General features: G+C 36.0%; 1 pseudogene; it reads left to right on the top strand.

Annotated features, from left to right (window-relative positions):
* Positions 1-11,141: 11,141 nt before the first annotated feature.
* The window catches only part of LOC104408119, a 21,665-nt pseudogene continuing 6,738 nt past the window's right edge, over positions 11,142-26,068 (top strand).

Here is a 26,068-nt window from a genome sequence, read left to right as displayed (position 1 = left end):
TGTCTTTTTGTTTAAGGAGTGAGTGCAAGTAGTTGAGATAGGCTCACCTTATTTCATTTGCTGCAAAGTGTTTGCTGACATTGTGCGCAGTATGACCTAACTCCTCCTCCTAGATTTACTTAATGTTGAGTTCTCTCTCAGGAGAGACTCACTTAGAAGTGCAAGTCCTTTATAATTTCAGGAAGATCATGTGTTTGTTTAGAAAGGTACTGAATTCCTTGCTTGCTTGCGTTATGTAGATACAAAGTTTCAACTGCTAAAGGCAAGTGTTTGTCTTCTGGAGGGAAGCAGAATACAGATAATTTGAAGTAGTAACCTGTTTCAGGGGAAATAATATCCTTAAATGGGAAGTCATAAAACTCATATGAAATAATAATTGGATACACAGATCATTATATTTGTTATTTCGGGTACTGCTGCTTTTTGTTACGAGACCAGAAAATTCTTGGCCTGTAGATATGTATAGAAATTTCTATATGCAAAAAGAAATGCATGTTCCTCTTTTCCAAGCTCTGAAAAATAATCCAGTTGCCATTGTTTGTAGATACGCTACCCCAAAATTAAAGCTCTCAGTGAAGTGATGTTTCAGAACTTCTTTGGTTTGATCGACTGGTTGTCTTTGGTTGCAGTATAACACTGGCCTTCTTTGTGTGACTTTGTTAAAGGTGAGAATTTACTCTAAGGTTGATTGATCCATAGAGATTTCTGATACTGTTTTTTCCAGACAGCTTTGGGGAAGCTTCTGGCTTATTCATTACTGTTTCAGTCTTAAACACAGTGTTTTCAGTCCATTGCCTTTATTCACAGCCCTGATGTTTTTCTGGGAGATGTAACTGAAACTTTCTCCTATAATGCAGTGCTGGAGATGGGACTGGTAGAGAGGCTGTGAGTTTGTTTTCTTATTTTCCTTTGGATTTCATTTTACAAAATAGTAGTGAAAAAGATCTCTGACAACACTGCAGTTTACACAAGAGCTTAAAATTATTGTGGATTTTGAACTCAACACGAATATATTCAATGTAGAGAAGTTTCATGTCTGTGGTGAGGCTACTTGCAACAGAATGTAGATGTTGGACCAAATGTTATGTATCTTGTCTCCATGTCCATTTTAATTTGCAAGATCTTTGCATTTTATGCATGAAAAAATGCCTGTGCTTTTCATTAAGCATGTCCTTCACCTAGCATGTCTCTTAAAAGATATTATCCTGGTTTTATATGCAACTAACGCAAAGCAAATTCACTTCTTATGAAAGTTATCATTCTCCCATTAATTCAGAAAAAAATGTTACTTATTGTCTCCAAGTTTATAATTTCCAAATGTTAGTTTCTTAGTAAACGTTTGTTCCATAACAAAGGCAGTTTGGGAGACCTTAACCACTTTAAATGTGATTGAGGGTTTGGGGTTTTTTTAAATCTCCTTCATATGCTAATGGAAGTTGAGAATGGCTTTGGATAAAACTAATTTAATGTTACTCATGTAATACAATGCTGTATACAATTATGCTTATTCTTCTGCTGTGTGAGAAAGCAGAGCAGCTGAGTGCCTTCCAAGAAATGGTCCATTACCCAGGGAGGATCTGCATAATCAGTTTAAGGTTTGGTCCTCTCATATATGCTATGTCAAATAAGAATTCTTAAAAACTTGCATTCTTAAAAAATTCTGGGCCTTCAATTTGTTTTAATGTAGCAGTTGACAGATAATAAATAAACCTATGAACTAGAAAAAAACATTTTTCCAATTTCTAGTACTGAAATTTCTGTATTTCTTTGTATATATATGTAAATATCAAGCTTTCTGTGGATCTGAGTTCTGCTAAAGACCACACAGTTTTACCAGGATCCCATTTGGAAAAACAAACCTAACCGCCACCAACAAAAAACCCCAACAAAACAAAACCAAAGCCTAACACCAACCAACCAAAAAAAACCCAAAACCAAAACATCAAACCCCAAAAACCCTAATCCAAACAAAAAAACCCCCAAACTTATTTACTTCTTTCCACATCACAAAAACCAAAGGTTAGTCCTGGAAAAATATTATTTTTAAGCAGAAATACTTTTGTTAGTTAGTTTGGTTTTTTACTAATTTTAAAAATTGCGTTATCCAAGAAAATGTGAAGCAAGCACATGTGCTAGTGGTAATGCCATAACAGCAGTCACTAAGAATTTTGTAAATGCCTGTATTTTATGTAGGCAGAACATTTTAAAGCAAGACTTCTGCCTATTGTGGCAATTCTTTTTTTCACAATTTTTTTTCAAGCTGGCATTTCTTTTTCAGCTGGTGTTCATTCAGTGAAGGTGAAATTTGAGCCAGAGTGCTTCTGAAAATTTAATCTAGAAGTACTGTAGTAGTCTCTTCTTTTCTGAAAGTGTTATTTATTGACTTCTTGGAATCATTGCATCAAACCTGTCATGTAGGAGGAATCTTAACTGAAAAGTAACTTGCAGTGTTGTCATGACCATTCTTGTTTTACTTGTACCATTGAAGTCTTATTCTGTGAGGCCAGTTCCGAAAGATATTTTTAGAACTGTAGTTATTTATTGGAGTTCTGTATTTTTTAAAAATATTTGTGTTCCTTCCTTTAAATATGACTGCTTCAGGAGATATACACCCTTACAGAGAACTGTTTACCTGTTGTACACTGTTTTCACTAACTTCTCCTGGTTCAAAAACTTACAGGCTTTAAATGCTACAAGATTCAGTCCATACAATTCCTGCATAAAACACATTTTGTATCATAGAATCATAGAATCCTAGAGTAGTTAGGGTTGGAAAGGACTTTAAGATCATCTAGTTCCACCCCCCCTGCCATGAGCAGGGACACCACACACTAAACTATGTCACCCAAGGCTCTGTCCAGCCTGGCCTTGAACACCTCCAGGGTTGGAGCATTCACAACTTCCTTGGGCAACCTATTCCAGTGCCTCACCACCCTCACTGTGAAGAACTTCTTCCTTATATCTAACTTCCCCTGTTTAAGTTTAAACCCATTACCCCTTGTCCTACCACTAGAGTCCCTAATGAAGAGTCCCTCCCCAGCATCCTTGTAGGCCCCCTTCAGATATTGGAAGGCTGCTATGAGGTCTCCACGCAGCCTTCTCTTTTCCAGAGAAAATCATAATTTGGGGAATCTGGTGTTACACCTTAAAGAGTTGATATAGCTAAAGTGAGTTTAAGTGACATATTCCGTTTTGTAACTGAACATAATTATTGGGTAATGAGTACTCTGGATGAAGAAAATAAATTTATCCTGTATGATGGGTTGACTTTCCTCTATTTTAGCTAATGAATACAGGGAAACTAAACACTATGTAAGTACCATGATTACTTGAAAATACATATAGAGGGTATTGTTTCATAGCTTCATCTCCAAGCAACTATAGTATGTTGTTACGTGTTATCCATAGAGATACTTAAGTTTTCTATTTCTCTTTTAAGCATTGAATCAAGAGTTATCTGCATGCTTATTTAAATCCACAGATAGAAATTGTATTTAAAAGCTTTGATAGTTGTCTTTGCTATGAATTTGTACAGAAGAATTATCCGAACTTCTAAAGGTTATATAGGTTATAAAGGTAATTAACTTAATGTCATCATCTTTGGAGCAAAGGTCACCCACCATGCATTATTAGTGTTTTGTGTTGGAAACCACATAAAGTCTTATTTTGATTTGGCTACATGACTTATTCAGACCTAACTAGAAGCAAAGTCTTGAAATTTTGAGAAATGTTTCTGTGATCTGGAAAAATGTTATAGGAGTCATTTTGTGACATATGAATGACAGCAATATCATACTTGGTAAAATAAAAATATGCATGTCACATTTCTGACAATGTAAATCATGTTTTACACTGGTTTTTGTTGCATTGTCAACAATAAAAAACTTCCATGGTTTTGTATTTCGTGTGTGTTTGTTCTATTCCAGATTTTCTGTTTGATAGGTCAAGGATTGGATTGCTTGTTTGTGAGGACTAAATTTCCTCGATCTGCATTTGATGAACACATAAAGCAGGCAGATCAGTTTGCCTAAATGGCTGCATGTTCTAAAAATGGGCTTATATTAGAGAAATTTTCTTTTTTAAGATGAGCTGTAGTATCCTCTACCTTTTAAACATTTTTTTCTTTCCTGCAATATTAATATCTTTCAGCTCTCTTTCGAGTATCACTGTAAATTCATACACTGAAATCAGAGGTTATTGAATTGAAAATAGCTAGTTTGGAATAATTTTAGAAGAGATACAGGTCATGTGAGGTGAGTTGCATGTAAGAAATTGAATCCCTAGAACTGAACAGAAATTGTCACTGTTCCATAGGAGTTTTACTTTAGTCTTTGTGATTATTTTCATGAACTTTTTTGGGAAAGAAGCAACTTCTAAATGAAGGATGTGGTGAAAGCTTTTGTTTAAAATGAGTTGTCCCACTTAGTACTGTTGTATTGCCACAGTCTCCTGCCAAGAATTATCAGGGGTGAAATGTACCATAAGTCTAATTTATTCAGTCTCAGAGCAATTAATAATTCAGAAATGTTTTAGTTCTTATTGATGTTTAGCATTACAAGTGGACAAATAGTGTATGTACTGTAGCATCTACACAGGAAATTACTTGAGAGGAGAAGGAAGAATATTAGACTTCTAATTGTTGATTAGGGCAGATGCTTTCTAGATTGACCCATTTACCTAAGAACTTTCTGGATTTATATTATAGCCTGCTGCTTGTTTTGCAGACAATCACAGAATAGTAATATTGAAGTAGCAGGGATAAAACCAGCTTATTTTCTGTAGTAACTCTAACAGTCTGAAGGCTGCATCATTGAATAAGGACTATATAGCAGTTAATAATGTGAATCTTAATTTATTTAGTAAAATTCAATATCCCTGGCAAAAAAAAAAGCCATATTCCTTTATATACAGCTGTGCAGAAGAGTGAGCATAGCCAAGAAAATATATGTAGGCTTGCTTATGACTCATCCAATTTGGTCATTTGCCTGATTGAATTTCACCATACATCCTCACCTGATTGTCGTGGTAATAGCTTCTTATTTTTAATTAATTTTTGTACACATGAGATTTATGTGTTTTTTCGGACTTAGTAATTTCAGCTGGCTTCTTTAGGATGCTGAAAACTTTATTCAAGTGGTTCAAATAACACTATGAAATACACTATAGTACAGAGAACATTGAAAATAATACTGTAAAAATTCATTGTCATGCTATGGAATATATAGAAGCAAGAGCAGATACGTTATTTCTAACTCTGAAAAACTTGGAGTTAAATACATGATGTCTGTGTGGAAACCCCATTTCCTTGGTACTGATGGTTTTTTGCTGTATCTAAGCATTGGTCTAAGCTTGAGCATTATTTCTGTAAATGTTAAAATGAACATTTTGTTGATCCCTATAGGAAATATAAACAATGTGTTCACGCTTTTTTAGCCCAGTGGACTCAAGCTCAAAACCTCAAACTTTTACCAGTAAAATAATACAGGACTAGATTTAATACAACGTGGTAGATGACGGTTTGGAGCAGCAATCTATTTACATGTCAAATGTAGAAAATGGAGTAACAAGAGGTACGTTGTTTCTAAAATGACATAAATATGACACTGATGCTTTTTTTGTATACATATTAGAAATGTATTTTAAAAGATAATTTAAAAATATTATTGCTAATTCTGCCATATTCCATAAAAGTATATTAATGTTTCCATTAGTATCGTGTTGTTATTGGCTTGTTGCTGGAACCAGCACTTTCCTTCTAGTGCTGTGCTACCAGGTAGTCTGTTGTACACAGCAGTTGCCTGTAATCTTTCATTTATAAATGAAGTTGCTTTTTGTGTCCTGCTTGATGGAGAGAGTCTCCATTCAGGCTTACATGCACAACATAGCTATGTTGGATTAGAAGCATATTTCTTAATAGCAGAGAAAATGAGGGGTTATGTGTTTGTTTCAGGGTCATTTTATTTTTTTGCTTTAGGTGGATTTTTTAATGTTGGGTTTTTTGGGAGATGGAAGCTGTCAGAAGGACCTCTGAGGGGTTTTCAGGGGCAAAGGAAATTTATTCTTTTTTCCCCCACTCCTTTTCTTACTTGGATAAACTGATTTTGATGAGGTAATGCTATTAGTAGCATCAGTTTGCTCCGCAGCGCTACAGAGTTTATGTATTTGCAGTACTTTAAAAAAGGCATAACAAGAAAATATGGTCAATGAACTGTAATGCAAAATGTGTTTAGTAGATGTGGGTTTTTTTTCCAAGCATAGGTTGTGATTAGGCTGATAGGCTAAATCATTACTAGAACAGATTCCCGTTATATATTGGACAAGAACTTTTTTCTGGTTTATGTTAACACCAGGAGATGTGCTGCAGTCATTGGCTATGGTGTCTCTAGAGAGAATGCTGGAGTTCATTTCAGCCCTAAGGATACCACTTAAGCCTTCCTGAATAAACCAGTGGAATATGAACATGCAAGTGGAAAGACTGGTTTTCATTCTGATAACATCTGTAACAACTCAGAAAAACACCCATAAGGCCATAGTGGTATTTGGTAAAGTGAACGGTCATGAACTTTTAGTTTTACATATTATAGACTTCTGAAGAGTAAATTTAGTCTAAATATAGAGACAGATATAACAGTTAGTGACATTTTTCAAGTGCATCTTTGGTAACAAGTAGTTTCTGCAGGCGCGGTATTCATTACCTTCTGTCTCCGCTCGTAAAGTTAACTAGACAACTATTTCTGAAGTTTTGTAAATTCTTTCTTCAAGTGATGAAAACATCCTCCAAAAGACTAGCTGAATGTTGTGGCATGTATTTGTCTTATTCTCTGAGAGCATCTCCCCTTTCTTTTTGTTATGTTTGTTTTTGCATATTTTGTTTTTGAAGATAGTCATCAAAACATGAAGTTGCATAAGTATTTCTTAGACTGCCGAATAGGCCCTACTTGTTGGTAGGCGTGGTGGACTAGTTGGTGTGTAGATGTGCTGAAAAATCTGTATCATATTTAGCCGATAAAGGGCAGCATGATGTGTACAGCCCCTTTTTTATTTGGTTTTAAGACAGAAGTTATTCTAATGGCTGTAGATCTTGCTCTGTTCAGACTCTAAAAGAGTTTGTGTAACCATCTAGCCATTTTAGATAATAACTGTGTGTAGTAGACTGTTTACATATATCTGCACATATACTAACTGTGGTTTGTATCACTTGCTACAGAGAAGGCAAATTTTATGTAAGTGCAGTCCTCAGAATCTGTTACAATGCATACAGTACTGGTAAATACCATATAGGAGAGTTTTCTGGGGGAAAACCTACTATTTAACTTTACACTGCTACCACCTTGGTGTAGGAAAAAGCCCTTGCTAGTAAGAACTTTCCTCGGCTTAAAAAAAGAATTAAATAAACATGGCTGCTTGCACTAAGGAAATCCTTCTGAGGTTTCAGCTTAAAAATAAAGCAGCAGCTAATACCCACCCCCCTCCACAATTTTATTTCTGAAAAAGGGTTGTAAGCTAAAGGTACCAGATAATACTTGCATAACTTACATTTGCTCTTAGGAACAAATAAAGCTTATGGAAAAGGGTCCTGGTGACCTTTCTTCCAAGAGATATTGTTCTCCCTTTCTTTTGGGGCATGTTCCCTTGGTGTTGAGAGCAACAGATGTCATCCAGCTTCTGAAGGAAAGTACCTTTTAAGAGGCAGCTGCTTCTCAGTCCAGGCATGGCTGGCCAGGTCTTCAGGCTTACCATTGAAGAACAGTGAATCACTAAGATGCCACAGATGAAGCTACTACTTTTTTAATAAATAAGGGAGACTTTGCATTCTTGGCCTTTCTGTTCCGGAGAAAAAATGTTTCTGTGTTTTCCTTAAGTGCTTTGTGTCTGACAGGAAAAGCATCTTATTTTTTATAGCTATTTAATATAGGCTATCACAGAATCACAGGATTGTTGGGGTTGGAAGGGACCTCTGGAGATTATCTAGTCCACCCACCCTGCCAAGGCAGGGCCACCTAGAGCAGGTTACACAGGACTGTGTCCAGGCGGTTTTGAACGTGTCCAGAGAGGGAGACTGCACAACCCCCCTGGCAGCCTGTTCCAGTGCTCTGCCACCCTCAATAGAAGGAAGTTCTTCCTCATGTTGAGGTGAAACTTCTTGTGGTTTAGTTTATGGATACAGCTGGAAAGAATCTGGTACCATCCTTTTGGAACCTGCCTTTGAGATGTTTAAATGCATTAATGAGATCTCCTCTCAGTCTCCTCTAGACTAAACAGGCCCAGCTCCTCTAGTCTCTCCTTGTAAGAGATACTCCAGATCCTTGATTATTCTTGTGGCCTCTGCTGGACCCTCTCCAGTAGCTCCTTGTCTTTCTTGTACTGAGGAGGCCAGAACTGGACACAGCATTGAGATGTGGCCACACCAGGGTCAAGTAGAGCGGGAGGGTCACCCCCCTTGACCTGCTGGTCACACTCCTCCCAACGCACCCCAGGATACTACTGGTCCTCCTGGCCTCCAGAGCACACTGCTGGCTCGTAATCCATGCGTCATCCACCAGTACTCCATCTCATCTCTTTAATAGCCTGTGCAGATGCCTTTTTTATGTCTTTTATCATGGTAAAGAGTCTTTGCTAAGAAATCAGAAGCTGTTTTAGCTTATCTGAAAAGTAAGTGTTTTGAAGTCTGTGCATACCCTAGACTGGCTAATTTTGAGGAAGAGGTGGCTTGTATAACATCAGGTTGCATGTCCATGAGAATTTAGCTTCTGCTAGAAAATTGTTAAAAAGTAAATCTTCCTCAGCTGACATTAAGTTAACCTAAAAGTCGACCTGAAAGCAGCAGATTTCTGAGGTTCATGGTGTCATGCATGAATTGACTTTGGAGCTGTTACATGTCATGAAAAAACATGTAGTAATTTTTTTTTATTATTTTATTCCCAGCACCCCCTACAATTAAGCTCACACTGTGATCAGAGAAGTGTTATGTCTTTAGCCAACTGCCACCTTCTGGGTAGAGCAGACTCTGTGATATTTCTGGTGACAAAAGCAAAGCTGAGCAACTCGTCTAAATACGCTTCATTTTTTTTCCTCTTGGGAATTAGGCCTCACTGCACCTGACCAGTATTGACAGTATTTCTGTACTGGGTGTCTGTCTGTGGCACCTGTTTTGAGGGGGGGCTGCAGGGGCAGCCTCTGTGAGGAGAGGCAGGGGCTGCCTGGTGCTGGGCACAGCTGTTTCCACACGGCTCCAGTGGACCTACCCTAGAGCACGGCTGAGCCCCTCAGCCAAGATGGTGGCACCTGTAGGAAAACACATCCAGAAAGTGCAAAATGCCACGTGTCAGCATGTGGAAAAAAGTGTGAGAAGCAGCCTTGTCAACACCAAGGTCAGTGAAGGAGGAGGAGGGGCTCCAGGTGCTGGAGGAGAGATTCCTTGGAAGCCTGTGCGACAGGCCATGGTGCAGGAAGTATTTCCCTGCAGCCCATGGAAGAGCATGCCAGAGCAGGTATCTGCATGGCAGCGTGTGGAGGACACCACACCAGAGCAGGTGGATATTCCTTGAAGGAATGTGGCATATGGAGAGCTCACACTGGAGCAGACTTACCTTGAAGCCCTGCAGCCTGTTGGAAAGAGCCATGCTGAAGCAGGGGAAAAGGAGGAAGGAGTGGCAGAGAGGAACTGCAGTGGTGTGACCCCAGCCACCCATTCCTCTGTGCCACAGGGAGGGAGGAGGTATAGGAGTTGAGAATGAAGCAGTGAATTTGAGCCTGGAAAAAGAAGCAAGGGGGAAAAAGCTTTTCAGGTTTTGTGTTTGTTTCTCACCATCCAAATCTATTTTAATTGGCAGTAAGTTATTTTTCCCCAAATCGAGTCTGTTTTGCCCATGACAGTAATTGTTAAGTGATTTCTTTGTCTTTGTCTCAACCTGCATGTTTTCTTACCTCATTCTTCCCCATCTCACTGCCTGGTGAGGAGTGGGACTGGGAGAGCATCTGGCTGGGAGCCTGGCAGCTGACAACAGTCAACCCAGCACATGTTATGTGGACAAAGGCTGCAGTGCCTACCGATGTCAGCAGGAGGACTGGAGTCCAATTTGTCTCTGTTCATAAAATTGGTTTTTTCTGAAGGTATTGCACCCATGGCTGTTAACTGTACTCTCACTGTAGAGAACAGAAACCTAGAGAGATGTGACCTATTATTGTTTCTTGTAATTTAATCAATTTATTATTTTTAGTCCTTTTGAAAATACAGGCTTCAGAGACAGTACTGAAACTTTGGGGAGAGTATGCTGTGTTTTTCATACAAATCTAAAAACTTCATCCCTCATAACTTCCTTAATTATGGACTGTAGTGCCACCAAAGTTACAATTAAAAATCAGGAAGATGCAACACAGGAAACCCAAAAAGGGAAAGACTAAATTTCAGCCCAGTTGCTTTCTTCCTGTGCAGAAAGCTTTAAATGTAGAAGAATATATAAATCTGGTTTTTTGGGTTTTTTGGGTTTTTTTTTTACCTAAGAGTATAATATAAACATTAGCTTAGCAAGCCTACTATAATTCACCAGATGGAGCAGTGTTGCCATCAAGAAACTGAAAGAGTAATAGGAAGGGTATGTTCTCTCTTTCTACTCTTGTAATACAAGTTGCAAGTGTTTTTTTGTTTTTTAAGGTACTGTGCCAACTTGATCTGTCATTCCAAATGTTGGAAGTTGTAACCATTGACTGCGCTACATAGCTGTGTTAACACATTTCTTTTTCACAGTAAGGTGTGTTTTAACTTAATGTTTAGGCTAGGTAAAGTGAGACTTGTTTTATCTTGTTGTGAGGTTTGTATTAACATGAGTTGGCAAACTGTGTGCAAATTTATATTTTTCTCCCCACCCCTTTCATTTTTTTCTTTACATCAAAATTTGTATCTGTTCTCCATGTCATTACTAGTACCTAATTTTCTGTGAAGTATCTGACAATCAATTCACATATTTCTTGCTCCAGGGCTTTAGAATTAGAAAAGAGGTAAATGATGACTATGCCAAAAGCTTTTATTTGGGCATTTTCATTACTTACACCCTCTATTTTCTGTTTCTTCTTTTTTCTTTTTCTCCTAGTATCTTCTTGCGCAAGAGGCTAAAAGCATTTAAAGTTTACAGAATGAAAAGATGGCACAGGCAATGCTGGTACCGCCAGGATCTGACAGCTTCTTCTGTTTCACCGAAGAATCTCTTGCAGCTATTGAAAAACGTATTGCTGATGAAAAGTCTCATTGTGACAAAGACAAGCATAAAGATGATGGTGGTCATGAAGAAGATCACCCAAAGCCAAGTACTGACTTAGAGGCAGGAAAGACACTGCCATTTATTTATGGCGATATTCCTCCAGGAATGGTGTCTGTGCCCCTGGAGGACCTAGATCCATATTATATCAATAAGAAAGTAAGTATTTTATAGTAAGAGTGTAATTAGAACAGTTCTGTTGAACTATAAAGTGGTATATGCTCTGGTGTAGAAGTAGTCAGAAGCCCTGGTTGAAAGTATTGTACAGTATGTGATACCATCTTAATTACTTCGAATACACTAAATATGACTGTAACTCTTGTGCTTAAGAAGCTTTTCTGTTAATGTCTAAGGTTTCGTTATGATGATATTTTGAGTTCGTGGATTTGCATTAGATGTCCTTTACTCTCTTCAGATCTGATTGAATGCAGATGCATTTGAAAACTTCCTCTCTGTCTGTGTACTCTGTTCCTGGGGTTTCTAGGAAACATAAACAGTACCTGAGATGTATTTCAGTAAGGTAGTCTTTGGAAAAAGTGCTCATTGAGTCATCTGCCAAAATGATTGATTGTCAAACATTCCTTGAAATCTCATAGAAGTATTTGTTTTACAAAAGGTTAAGTGTTAAACATTGTCTGGCTAGGGAGGGACATAAGTAAAAAGAATAAATATTGTTACCACATATATACAGCTTCATATGATGTGATTTCTGTGGATTGGTAAGAGTTTGTGTCAAACTCAGATATGAGTTTCTTTTGCTAGAATTTGCTTCAGGGCCACTGCAGCTGTTCTGAGTCTCTTGGGGAAGATTTGATCTTTCTGGCCAGTTACATTTTTCCTGAAGGATTTTAATACCTATTCCCCAGCAAGTAATTGCTCCCTGGACTGCACCATGAGGAACATGAAGACAGTACACTAGTAGGATAATTTGAGAACATATGACCTCAATAATAGTATGTTACAGAGCAAGGAGGTTCTTCAAAGTCGCTACATCATTCCTCTTAAAATGACTTTGTATCTGCATGGATGAGAAGTTTTCCCAGAAATTTCATATAAATGGTGTGGTTTTGCTTAATGTAAAAGAGGATTTGTGGCTCAGTATCAGTTCAGCAAAACAGTATGAAAATAACATTCTTGCGAGTAGCCCCACACTCATTTCTGACATGGGACTGAGTGTAAGGACTGTGTACTTTGTGTTTCAATATTTGGTCTATCTTATAGGCCTAATATAGACCTGAAGACAAAATCTAAATTTATATGTATGTACTGTGATGCGACTCAGTTTCTTTTATAGATATAGTGAAAACAGAAGGAGAAAAGAGCAAGGGTGGTGACTTTGGCAAGTACAGATGAAGAAAATATGTTTTATGTAGGCAGAAGTGGAATATAAGCAGTGAGTGGTTATTTGGTTGTGTAAATCAATAAAATGCTTGCTGAATTAAAACCAGAACAGGTTCTTGAAATCAAGTACTAGATAATCAATAGATGAGTAAGTTGCATATGAGTAAGCAATGAAAGGGCTGTATTATCTCTGTAAGAAGCAGCTAAGTTAAAGCAGTGGGTTTTTTGTACAGAATGTTGAAGACTAATAATCAGATGTAATTTTTTTTTTAGTTTAGGCTTTGTTGTTGCAAATTCGTGAATGCTACTGTCAAATTATCTATTTCTTTTACAATAGAATATCATTAGAAAACAGAAAGATTCAATGTTATTACCTTTGTATTTCCGGATATTAGCCTTTTGGTAGAATAATCATAGGATATAGATTGAATTAAGATTTAATTAGATGACATTTTCATTTTGCCTTATATTCAAAATAAAAAAAAATGGTTGCATACATGGTACAAGTGATAATTGTACATCCAGTAAAGGCAGAAAGCCAAGGATGTGTCACCTCAGAAGCAGTTTCAAAGCACTGAAATAGTTGCTTGTAAGTTTCCAAAAATGGTTAGTTAGGTGCTTTGTTTTGCATTGCTGACTTTGATCTGAAGTACAGGTATTATAGCTGGATTAATTTTAAATGTTAAAAGGACAAATTGTTAATTATATTTTTAATGTAACTGCATAATCCTGGAAAATGCTGAAATGCAGATTTGTTTAAAAGCGCAGACAGAAGAGGTATGGTGTTGAGTTTTCATTGCTTATGTGAAAATTTAGACTGATACTTGCTTGTAAGATTCTACTGATGTGTAAGTGCTGCCTCTATTTATGGTAAAGTTGCTAACAGGATTTCTTAATTTCCTGTTTCCTGTCTCTTCCCTTTTTGTGTTTGTTTTTGTTTGTTTTGTTGGGTTTTTTTAAAGACTTTTATAGTATTGAATAAAGGGAAGACAATCTTCAGGTTCAGTGCCACACCTGCCTTGTACCTTTTATCTCCTTTCAATATTGTTAGAAGAATAGCTATTAAGATTTTGGTTCATTCATATCCTTTTCAAGTGGTTTGTTAAAAATTATTACTGGTCTTTTTTAATCTTTAGTAACAATGGGATTTTTTTGTTTAGTGTTTAAAAGTGCATCTGCACTTAATTCTTTCATTCTTTCAAAATGAATCAAAGCTAAGATTTGTCTCTTTGGCTTTCTGATTAAATTCAGAGGAAGAGATGCACAGCATGTATGCGTAGATTACAGAGTTAGTGGTATAGCCATCATTATTGCGTAACATCTTTGCATTATTGAGGACACCATTTGCATCATTATTTGCATTATTGATGACAAGAGTATGTTCCTTAACTACAGTCAACATTGTTCAGCATGCTCATTATACTCACTATTTTGACAAACTGTGCATTTATGACATTGAGTAAGCCTCCAGAATGGACAAAGAATGTAGAGTAAGTATACTTAAATTAGCTAGTAATTTTTTAAGTGGTTTAAAGATGAAAAGTTAAATGAAGAGCTACACCATATGGTTTTACTTACTCTTGTGTGTTATACCAGTATTCTCCTTTTTCTAGCTTGAGTTTGGTCCTTGCTGCTACTCAAAGCAGCAGAGACCTTCAAGCTGTAGCAAGAAAACAAGCTGTGATATTGTTAATCTTTTCCTCTGATTAATATTCTTGTTCAGAGTGTTTGTACAACTAATACTTTTATGCATTCTCCTTCTTGAGCTGTTCTTTCAGAATTTTTATTAGAAAAGAAAGGGGAATAAAAAAGCCATTCTGCCTGAAACTGCTGCTTTTCATTGTGGAAGATGCTTTTGGAGGCCCTTTGAAGCATCTTTATTTCATATAACAAAATCTAAAAAGGGGATACATACACTTTTTAAAAAAAATACCTCTGCTGAGGATTGTTATTTGACATTCTCAAACCTACTTGATCAGCCATCAAGTGTTAGAAAACACTAGGTTTCATTTACCTATGGTTTTTATTTCTCACATGGCAACCATGCTGAAATTCTTACTTGAGCAAAAATATTTTCATGTTAGTCAGGATTATTATTATTTGTGCTGAAATTTCAAAATCTTATATGCCAGAAACTGGAAAAATGTTTCAGATAAAATAAGTAATCTATCCAATTATCTTTCAGAACAGTGGTGGAAAAGACAGTTCATGTGAATTTGTAACTGCTGTTTTAGTATATGTACCAGTCACTGGGTTTGAGTGATTTTCCATTATGCCTGTGATAGTGTATCACCGAATGAAAATCTTTAACTTTTGCTTGCATTTTTTCTCATAGATACACTTTCACTGGAATTTATACTTTTGAGTTTCTGGTAAAAATCCTTGCAAGAGGCTTCTGTATAAATGATTTTACTTGCCTTCGTGACCCCTGGAACTGGCTTGATTTTGTTGTCATTTCCTTTGCGTAAGTATATAATTTTTTTAAAGTAAAATATCAGTTAGAATTTGTTTTTGAACCTGTAATAAGTAGTCTGAGTTATTTTAGCTCATGTAAAATGAATTGTATTTGAATTGTGTTTCAACTTTTTCCATTTTAATATTTTACACTAATGTAGCACACACCAGAATTAGTGGACTTTCCCACAGTACAAAAGAGATGTTACCACTGAACAATTAGTTTTAAATATTACCTAAACAAAATAAACAGGAAAATCAATTTCATCTTTATTTTGCATTCAGTGGAGATACTTAAGTGTTTGTTAGGGAAACCTTAATTGAAACAGGAATATGTGAATGCAAGTCTTTCATTTAAAGTTCCTTTTCAAAAGAAACCAGTCTGGATTACAGGTCCAGGTAAGTAGTATACACTTTACCTCAATTCTGAATAACTGTGATCTAATCCTACAGGTATATAACAGAATTTGTAAACCTAGGCAATGTTTCAGCTCTTCGAACTTTCAGAGTATTGAGAACTTTGAAAACTATTTCTGTAATCCCAGGTAAGAAGTAAATGTGTAAAATGGTAGGCACTCTACATCACCTCTGTTTAATTTTGTGTGTGCTGTCATTGTGTTTGTGTGTGGAATCCCTCACTACAGATATGTGACAGAGTTTGTGGACCTGGGCAGTGTCTCAGCGTTGAGAACATTCAGAGTTCTCCGAGCTTTGAAAACAGTATCAGTCGTTCCAGGTGAGAGCTAGGTTAAACACTGAGGCTGACTGAAATTCGTCAGGAGCTGGATTCGTAGAAGCATCCAGGTTTTAGTCTTAAATGCAATTTGATTCCCTTTCTGAGCATTCTCTAAAACGCTCAGCCTCAGAGTTTAATACATTCTTGCATGAGAAACTGAATTATATAGCCTGTGCATACTTCCATTTCATGATGCCAAATTCTCTCTCCCACATTAAGGATCAAAATTAATTCTTTTTATTTTACTAATGTGAATGTTACTGTCTGTCGAAGACATTTGGGATTGAAAATTTCAGTCTGTTGTAAAAGTTGAATTCCTGACAAAAGAGTAAGATAATTAAGAGTAGCATGGGAACTGCATGTTATATTTATTACCTTAAGATGCCTATCTTTACCAAACCCCATTTCCAGTTGAATAGGATGCAAAAGAATGCAATCATTAGAATATCTACCACAATGCAATTGTGTTCTGTTTTTGTTTGCTGTTGTAGAACCAATATATTGGACTAGAACACTGGCAAAGGTTTGGAGCATGAGGCATCAAGAAGAAAATAAAATGACCAATTTTCTTTACATGTAGTTTACGTGTATAGAGGGCATGAATAAAAAGTTACCTCTTCATTTTAAGGGCAAGTGCTTTGGAATGTGTCCCATTCATTCACATGCATATTTTCAAATTATCAGGAGCCATGAGACTTATTGACACTTTTTTTTCCTTTGGAAGATATTTTAAGACTTTTTGTGGAGCTGTGCATGATATTTGTATGTTGGAGTAGTTCACATCACATTTTAGTGTAAGTAAATATTTAATATCATAACAAAAATCTGCCTCTCTTTGCAGGCTTGAAGACTATTGTTGGAGCCTTAATTCAGTCTGTGAAGAAGCTCTCAGATGTAATGATTTTGACTGTGTTTTGCCTGAGTGTATTTGCACTAATAGGGCTGCAGCTGTTCATGGGCAATTTGAAGAATAAATGCTTGTTCTGGCCATCAGAAAATTCAACGTCCTTTGAAAAATACCTAGCTCCATACTTTAATGGCACAAAGTTTGATTGGGCAGCATACATTGACAATGAAAGTAAGAAACACTTTTGTAACTTGCTAAAATTTTTGTGTATAAACACACAAGATTACTGTTTCATAATATAGGTTAAAGATTTGGTAGGGATTTGGATGTATTGCATCCCAAACCTATGCTGATATGATTGTTCTTTACAATAGCTGCACTTAGAAACGTATTTATAGGGTTAGATTGGTTTTAGAGTCACAGAATCATTGAATAATTAGGCAGGTTGGTCAGGATCTCCACAGTCAGCCAGACCAGCTGCTGCTAACCTGCAAGTCCAGTTAAAGCAGACTGTTTAATGCCATGTACAGTCAATTTTTTAATATCTCCAAGACTTGAGATACCACAGTGTCTCTGGGCAGCCTGTCCAGTGTTTGACGTGTCTCACAGTATCTTTTTTTAATATCAATTCCAAACTTCCAATGCGCAAACTTTTTGTAGTTGCCTCTTACTCTTCCAGTGTGCATCTCTGAGAAGAGTTAGGCTCCATCTTCATTAGTCTTTCATGTTATACTTGTAGGCAGTATGAAGATCCACCCACACAACCCTCCCACCCTGATCTCAAGGCTCTTTTAGCCTCTCCTTGTGTGTTTCGTTATAAATAAGGCAGAGAAGCACTAGATAAATATCAGAGACTTCCTAGTTAAGATGTACTTTTATTATTAGGGAGAGATGAGAAATCAGTTGGTCTCTGTTAAATAAAGAACTCGCTAAGCAATTAGTGATTCTGATAGGAAAGAAGATGGTATTCATCTGTAGGACCTATTGTTGTTACTAAGGGGACTGACAAAGGCATCTTTATCCAGATTTTTTTCAGCAGTCATAATCTCTGTAGACTGAAGTGATAATATTCAGGCAGGTTCAGAAACAGACAGCTGTTTAATTTTTGTTTGTGTCATATTAAGAGTGATAGCACAAGTAACCATGAGATGTAGTATAACAACTTCTGATTGCCAAAAATTTGATTAATTTTCATGTGTGGGTTGTGGTGGAAGTGGATTTACAGAGTATTGATCAGTAATTATTTGTAGTAGTGCATTTAAAGAAAAAGAAATTGGTAGAATAGTGGATGCTAGCTTCCCTCCTCACTGACCCAGAAGTAAAAGAAAGTACAGTTGTTATAGGCTGAGTTTTGATGAATCATGTTTTCTTCCTTATATAAAAATAGACATTAAAATTATGTTTTCTGTATTTTCAGATTTTCTTTCTATACATCTGAATTGTTAATGTTCTCAAAATTCTGTGACTGTATTTACCTTTTTTGTGCAATCTATTATTTTAGCTAGTTTATATGCCTAAGAAGTTTTGCAAAAATGGAGTGATGATACAGCTTTGTGGGTAATTTTAACTGATAGTTTATATGCTGTAGAACACTTGTGAATTTTCTCTTCAAATACAGTATAGAGATTTTCCATTTCCATTTCCCACTAAGTAGTGATCTAAAACTAAAACAGAACTAAAATCTTCCATAATGTCATTTGCTTCTTATGCTACAACCATTGACTTTGCTGGGAGTCTCTACAGAGTGCTGATGCAGGCGAGGAAGTTCCATCTAGTTGTGTTTGTATTCCTCCATTCTTATATAACCTGTTCTGCATTATTATTTCAGTGGGCTCAGTTGTGCACCCTCCTGGTATTATTTTTCAGCATATTATATGGTGATCAGCTGTGAGTGACTGTGATGCCATCTAGTGACTTTTCTTAACATATGTGCATTTTCATTTATTAAGGAACAAAGCCAGATTTACTTTTTGAAGATACATGAATGGGTCCACATGTCAGAGTATTGGCGCCTGGCATTTAGATCAGTAGCTGAACATTTAGAGGCTCTAAAGATACTAGGGAAATGATAGGATTATAATTTTTCTAAGTAAGTACTGTTCTTGAATGGTAGGATTTTGGCATTACTAGACTTGACGTAAGTGTTCAGTTTAAAATCCTCCTATCTTCATATATTCTTCATCATCGTTTCTGACTAAATAGTTTTCTACCCTTTAAAACCCTAAGCCTTTTGTCAGCCTCTTTGCCAGCCTGCTGTCTTACCTTCACCTTGCTCTCTGTCTGCCAAGACCTCCCAGTGCCTTTTCTGCAGAGCTTCTCCCCAGCCGGTAAGCCCCCAGCCTGTATCACTCCAAGGGGCTCCTCCTTCTCAGGGATACAACTCTTCATTTGTCTTTGCTGAATTTTCTGTCTCCTATCAGTCCATTCCTCCAGCCTGCATAGGTCCCTCTGAATGGGGTCTGCCCTCACTCTGCTTTTTCCCTAATTAGTTACCATCTTTCTAGCCATATTCTTTTTCTTTGTTTTAAAGGACAACATAGTTTTTAATCATTAATAACAAAACCCACATTATTTTATTTCTGAAACCTACCACCAGATAATTAAAAGAAAAATTCTGTAAATTTGTTTACAGTACAGCAGCTGTTATAAAATTGTAATTGGAACATCCATCTTCCTTTTAAATGCTACCTTCATATTTTCAGTCACAGGATGTGCTAGTTAATAGTTGCACTGACTTTAAAACTGTTAGCCAGCCATTGTAAATAGTTCCATTTTAAATGAGGTACTCTTTAATTGTGTGATTACAATCTACCTACTGAAAAAGCAAAGGAGTTTTAAGCTGTTTGCTTTATTTCTTTAACTTACTAAGCATCAGATTTTGGAAGGATATTCAATGTTTGCTAAGAATTAAGAAGAGGCAATGCAATTTGTGTCTAAGTGTTCTAATCATCATTCTAGTATTTTATTTTTACGTTGTGTTTTTATTTTATTCTTTAATTTTGCAACTTTACTTATCAATAGCATGTGCTGGTATTTGAACCCATTATTGGGAAAACATGAATAGGAGATTATGAACATTCAAACCATGATAACTTGGACATAGGTTCATCCTCATAAAAAACTGGCAAAACCTCCTACTGATTATAATAATTTTGCTTCCTGCTTTTTCTTTAGGTAATTTCTATCGCTTAGAAGGACAAAAGGATTATCTGCTTTGTGGCAATAGCTCAGATGCAGGGTAAGGTACACTGAAAATTACATACTACCTGTCTAAACAAAACGCAAAAAATACCACTGTAAACTTAAGCTAATTGAGCTACCTGACTTCACAATAATGTGTGGTCGTGGTTCATAGTAAGTAAAAACTTGAGTGAGTAAAAATGTCAAATGAGACAATATTTGCTGTAAATTCCTTTAAAAAAACCTCTTATGTAAATAGAAAATTCCATTTGAGCAGGTAGATGTTGCATTATCAGTGACTTAAGAACATACTTTATTATGGGTTTCATGCAATTTCTCATCTCTAAAATGGGCATGGGGCACTGGGATTGACCAGCTTTTGAGGGAACATCCTCAGGACTCTTGCGTCTCTGGACCGCATGCATGGACTGTCTAGCTTTCTGTGACAATTCTTTGTAACAAAATCACATAAGTCTATATTCTAATGATATATCGGTCCATCCCTTTGTTTTGGTTTGTTATGTCTTTAAAACAGATATACTTAAGTCTTTTTTGGTAAACATTTTGTGTATATATGTGAGTAACTGTCAGATAATTTTATGTGTATGTATAAATATGCATCAAGTATACATGCACATCTATGAAAAGAAATCTTTCTAGTATTTTTCTATAGAAGTTTTGGAGGCAAGAACCTCTTCTACCCTATAGGACTGGAATCATAACTGCAACAGTGTACCTACAGTTGATACCGAGATTGGATCACCTACTATAAAAACTGTTATGTACAATTTTAGCAGATGATGCGCTGATGGTTATTTGCTGTTGAAGAATTGGTAGAATTTGTTAATTTGACTTGACTAATTCACAAACTTGAAGAAACCAAGAAATCTGGTAGGCCAACTCTGCTTAGAGACAGAATTCAGCATAAAAATATGTATACTGACTTTTTTTTTTTTTTTGTGTGTGTGGAAATATTCACTATATGGAATCTCTATATTAAGTAAATACATTGTTTCCATTGGAAAGGTATCTGCAGGGGTCATACCAAACTGTTGGGAGTAAATTTTATTTTGTGCATAATGGTGAAAGAAGGTAGGAATAAAGAATTTCGTTTACTTGTTTCCTCTTCTCTGGCTTTTTTAAAGAACACTTTTCATTTTCCCACTGATTTTTAAAATATTGTAAGCCACAAATAGATGCCCAAGGTACAATAATTTGAAAACAAATATAGTATTATATGATTTTTTTCTTAATATGCATTGCTTTACCTTTTTATTTATTTTTTGGTTTTTTTTAAATCTCCTAGTAAATGTCCAGAAGAGTTTATCTGTGTGAAAGCTGGTAGAAACCCCAACTATGGATACACAAGTTTTGATACATTCAGTTGGGCACTCTTGTCACTGTTTCGACTGATGACACAGGACTACTGGGAAAATCTTTATCAGCTGGTGAGTGTATAGTAAAAATAGTGGTTAATGTCTTACTGGCCCCAAGTTAAACATGGAAAGGCCATTCATATTCATATTTCATACCATTGTTGGTTTTTGCAAGTGAAAATGAGTCAAATTCACTTGCAGAATTAAGCAGACATGAGCACTTACTACAGAATCTCACATGATTTCTGAAGAGGCCCATGAAGTTTTTTGATCCTTTATTTAATTTTTACAGTGTATTTTGTTTTTTTTGCCTCATGATAGGATCTTATATTCAAAAACTTTAATACTGAGTTTAAACTGTAAGAATACTCCATGACAGCAAAATCTGGATCTAAATTTCTGTATTGGGAATCCTGTTTTTCATAACTAAGAATGCATGTCTTCTATAAATTACTTTTCTTACCATAGATTTTCATACATTGTGTGTGAAAAGCTGTTAAGTTTAATAAATACTGTCTTTTAATTTTTTAATCAATTGTGCCATCATTTTTAGTTCTTTTGGTTATTTCAGGGGGAAAGCATGCTAACACACGGTAAGCGTACTAAGCATCCAACTTGTGATGTGTGATTCACATTAAATACTCTGATCCTACATCCTTTTCAAGATTATTAGGCATTAAAAGAGCTTTGCCTCAAAGCAGCATTATCATTAAATATGTTTTTCACATACATGAATGCTCCCTTTTTTTTGATTACTTTGTAATTCAGAAAGCTTCTATGATCTTATTACGGAAGGAAGAACAGCTCGGTAATAGTTTTGCACTTTTCAAATTCAGTAAATGCTTACAACTGCAGAACTGATGCATGTCTTTACCTGTTGGATCATTTCTCTTCTTCTCCTATAGACACTACGAGCTGTTGGCAAAGCATACATGATATTTTTTGTTCTGGTCATTTTTCTGGGTTCTTTCTATTTGATTAACTTGATTTTGGCTGTGGTTGCCATGGCCTATGAAGAACAAAATCAAGCAACTCTAGTTGAAGCAGAACAGAGGGAGGCAGACTTGCAGCTGATGCTTGAACAGCTGAAGAAGCAGCAAGAAGCAGCTCAGGTATTTTCTAACAAGAGTTTGAACTTTAGTATATGCCTTTGCATGCTATTCATTCAAAACTTAACCAATAATTCAGTTAACGTATTTTTAAAAAGCCATTCTTTTACATACCTCACAAGTACTTTAGGCTGCTTTCTCTATGGCTTTTTATTGCTTTTTAAATGTGTAATGTCTAAAGTGTTAATGAATTTCTGAACTGAGAACAAAAAGTACTCCGCAAATCAGATCAATAGGGTTTTTTAATAAATATTTATTGTCTACAGGTAGTATCTAGTAGCCTGTCACAATGTTTTTCCAAATTCTCAGCTTAGAAGTAATTGCAATACTTGTGGGATACTTGTCAAGCCTTGCTTAGAATTTAAAATATTTTTATCCTTAAATTTCAGAGTAAATGTTGATACCTGTATTACCACCAGTGAATCGAAGTCTGGAAGTAGTATCCCAAAGTTTTTTCCAAAGAGCACCTTAAGGAAGCTGTTTAAACTTACAGTAACAGTAAAAATTAGTTTACTAAATTGATACAGATTGAAGTATGACTTTATTTAGCTCTTTTGTTTGCAGTTGCATCAATCTAATTGATAAATTTATTAATTTTCAATTATTTTCTAATTAACTTAGTGGATGTATACAAGGCAGTCTGACTTCATGATGTGGATGCAAAAACAGAACTAAATTTGAATGGCAACTTTCATAACTGCCCTTTTATTGTAACTCATATTGCAGCATTTCATTAGAAGGTTTTCACAAATGCCTACAGGCCTTTGTCACAAATCTAGAAGTATTTTGCTATAAATCTTAGGAACAGTGACTATAGCTTTCTTTAAAAAATGGTGTGGTTTGTAGATCGTCACATTAAATAATTGCTCTGTCAGGCAATAGCAGCAGCTGTAGCAGAGATGACTGAATACAGTGGTGAAAGTGGGACTGGTGGACCCTCAGATAGTTCTTCGGAAGCGTCCAAGATTAGCTCGAAAAGTGCCAAAGAGAGGAGAAATAGAAGGAAGAAAAGAAGGCAGAAGGAACTGTCTGGAGAAGAGGATGGCATGAAGGATGAAAAGCTTCCAAAATCTGAATCAGATGGTAGTATCAGAAAGAAAGGTTTCCGTTTTTCTTTGGATGGGAACAGACTTGCTTATGCGAAGCCATTCACATCACCCCACCAGGTACTGTGAATAGTGCAGTTCTTATTTTGGGGGTTGTGAGGTAATCGTAATATCCAACAAACTTCACTGCACCTTTGCAAAGTAATGCAACCAAGGAAAAGTAATGTTGCATTGTTCTGAATCTTGACTTAATGTTGTTATTATTTTCTAGGTTGTACCTAAACAAGTGTTTTAATTTCTCTCTCACTTTGATTAGGATCTGATGGGTCTTACCATGCACAGCATTTTTCCCTAGTTAACTTGAAATAGGAATCCCTTATAAATTCATAAAAGGAAATTTTAATGTAATGTATCAGTGTAGAAGACTAAGGGTATTCATACCTTCTAATATAATGCATGATCTCTGTGGATCATTAGAAGTTCTAGAAGTCTTGATTTTTCTCTTCAATACAGAGGTGGAAACTACTATGGCCTTATGCATGTTCATATTTTTCTCTCTAATAATTGTTTTAGGTATACTGTAAATTTACCCATTCACGTGACTTGCATCTCTGGTGCATGTTTCAAATGTACGTAAGGCACTGTATTAAAAATAACACGGCCAGATTCTTGGGGAATACATTTTTTTTTTGATACATAGGTAAGTGGTAAATATATATGTATTTTGTTTATGTTTCCTTTGCAGTCTTTACTGAGTGTTCATGGCTCCCTATTTTCTCCCAGACGTAGTAGCAGAACAAGTCTCTTCAGTTTTAGAGAATACAGAAGAGATACAGGATCTGAAAATGACTTTGCTGATGATGAGCACAGCACATTTGAGGATACTGGGAGCAGAAGAGGTTCTGTCTTTTTGCCACGCAGACATGGTGAACGGCGCAGCAGTAACATTAGTCAGGCCAGTAGATCCTCAAGAAGGCTGGCAGTGTTTCCAGTGAATGGGAAGATGCACAGCACTGTGGATTGCAATGGGGTGGTTTCCTTAGTGGATGGACCACCAAGTCTGTTATCGCCTACTGGACAGCTTCTGCCAGAGGTGATAATAGATAAACCGACAACCGATGACAATGTAAGAAAGTTTTAAATTGCTCCATGGTTTATGACCTTTTTGTATTGCACCAGACAATGTTTTAGTGGAGTTAAGCGCTTTGAAAATGATTGAGAAGTTGTGAATGCTTTTGCATATCTTACCATAATGGAATGGGTTTAGGGTGAGTCAGTCAAAAGTGAGAGGCTGAAGCACGAAAATGAAAGAGGACAAATTAGTGCATTTTCATATACCCACAGAGCAAGGATATGCATACACCTGCTTATTGAATCAGAGTAGTAATGTTCAATTGCTAAATCTCATTTAGAACCCAAAATGGGGTGCTCAGCTTCCTAAACATTCTGCATATTATTTTGTCTTCATATTTTTTCTTTTAATAATGTATTTCCTAACTCTCTTGATAGTCTGCTAGTTCTACTTTTCCCTTCTGTCCATATATTTGGTATTGTGCAAATGTAGCATAGTCTTAAAGATGATGTTGACATTTTGGAAGCTCTGAAATCCTTTTTTCTCCTGGGTCTCAGAGATGATCTGAGTTTCTCACTGCCTTGGATCAAGGTGTAGTTTAAAAAAAAAAAGCAAGTACATGCAAATTCATGAATTTCTTCCTGTCAGTTTTTCCCTTTCCCCCCACTCTGCTTTAGGAATGGAGCAGAAGGATCTGTTACGTATGTTTTCCTAAAAATTTTTATTGAAACAAAAATTTTTACCTGGGTCATAGCATCTGAAAGTACATCAGCCAGATTCCTTGCACTTTACAATCCTCTTTTGTACTTCATTATGCTTCCATTTTCATGCATTTACTTAATTTACTGAAAAAATCTCATACATTCAAAACTTATTTATAACTGAGGTGTGTTCAATGATACAACACAACTTTCAATTTTTTAAATAAAATACCTAAAAAAAAAAAAGTGTCAATTTTTTGGGTCAAGTCAGACTTCTTTTGTTTCTTCAGTAGAAATTCATAACATAAATTGGAGATGATAGTTCTTAAATGTTAAAGATAACTTTCAAATTAGTTTTGAACATGTACGGACATTAAGACTGATTTTTTTTTTTAAATGAATTCTAGAAAGTTAACTGTTACTGCAGAAAACTTCGTAATGTAAATCACTTATTATAAATATCTTGTGATTGAACTAGTTCAGCAGTGAAATACTCGTAGAGAAAGCAAGGAACTGAGAACTGGGAATTTTTCCAATTCCAGTGCTGCATCCATCTGGGTTTGTTTTCTTGACTGTGGTCTCCTTCAATATTTGTTTGTGTCTAATGGGGAGCTAATAGTATGTTGTGATTATAATCTGGGAATTAAATATAAAAATCTTTTTATGGTATTTTATACGTGTTAAGAGTATTCAGAAATATAACATGAAAACAGCCATTTAGAAAAAATGCTAGAGTTATATGTAGAATGGAAGAAATATCTGATACGGCAGCACTTAAATGCAAAGCCGTATATATTACAAATTCATTGAAACAAAAGTCTTTCTTACACCTGTTTTGCAGTATTTCTAATATTGAATTTAATTTATCCCCCCTTTTCTTTTTATAGAGCACTACTACAGAAATAGAAACAAAAAAGAGGCGTTCAAGTTCCTATCAGATACCAGTGGAGT

Source organism: Nestor notabilis, unplaced genomic scaffold, assembly GCF_000696875.1.
Source record: "Nestor notabilis isolate BGI_N333 unplaced genomic scaffold, ASM69687v1 scaffold5977, whole genome shotgun sequence".
In the NCBI taxonomy this organism is placed as follows: domain Eukaryota; kingdom Metazoa; phylum Chordata; class Aves; order Psittaciformes; family Psittacidae; genus Nestor; species Nestor notabilis.
Note: the sequence above shows the minus strand (reverse complement) of the source record. Positions and strands in the feature narration are given on the sequence as shown.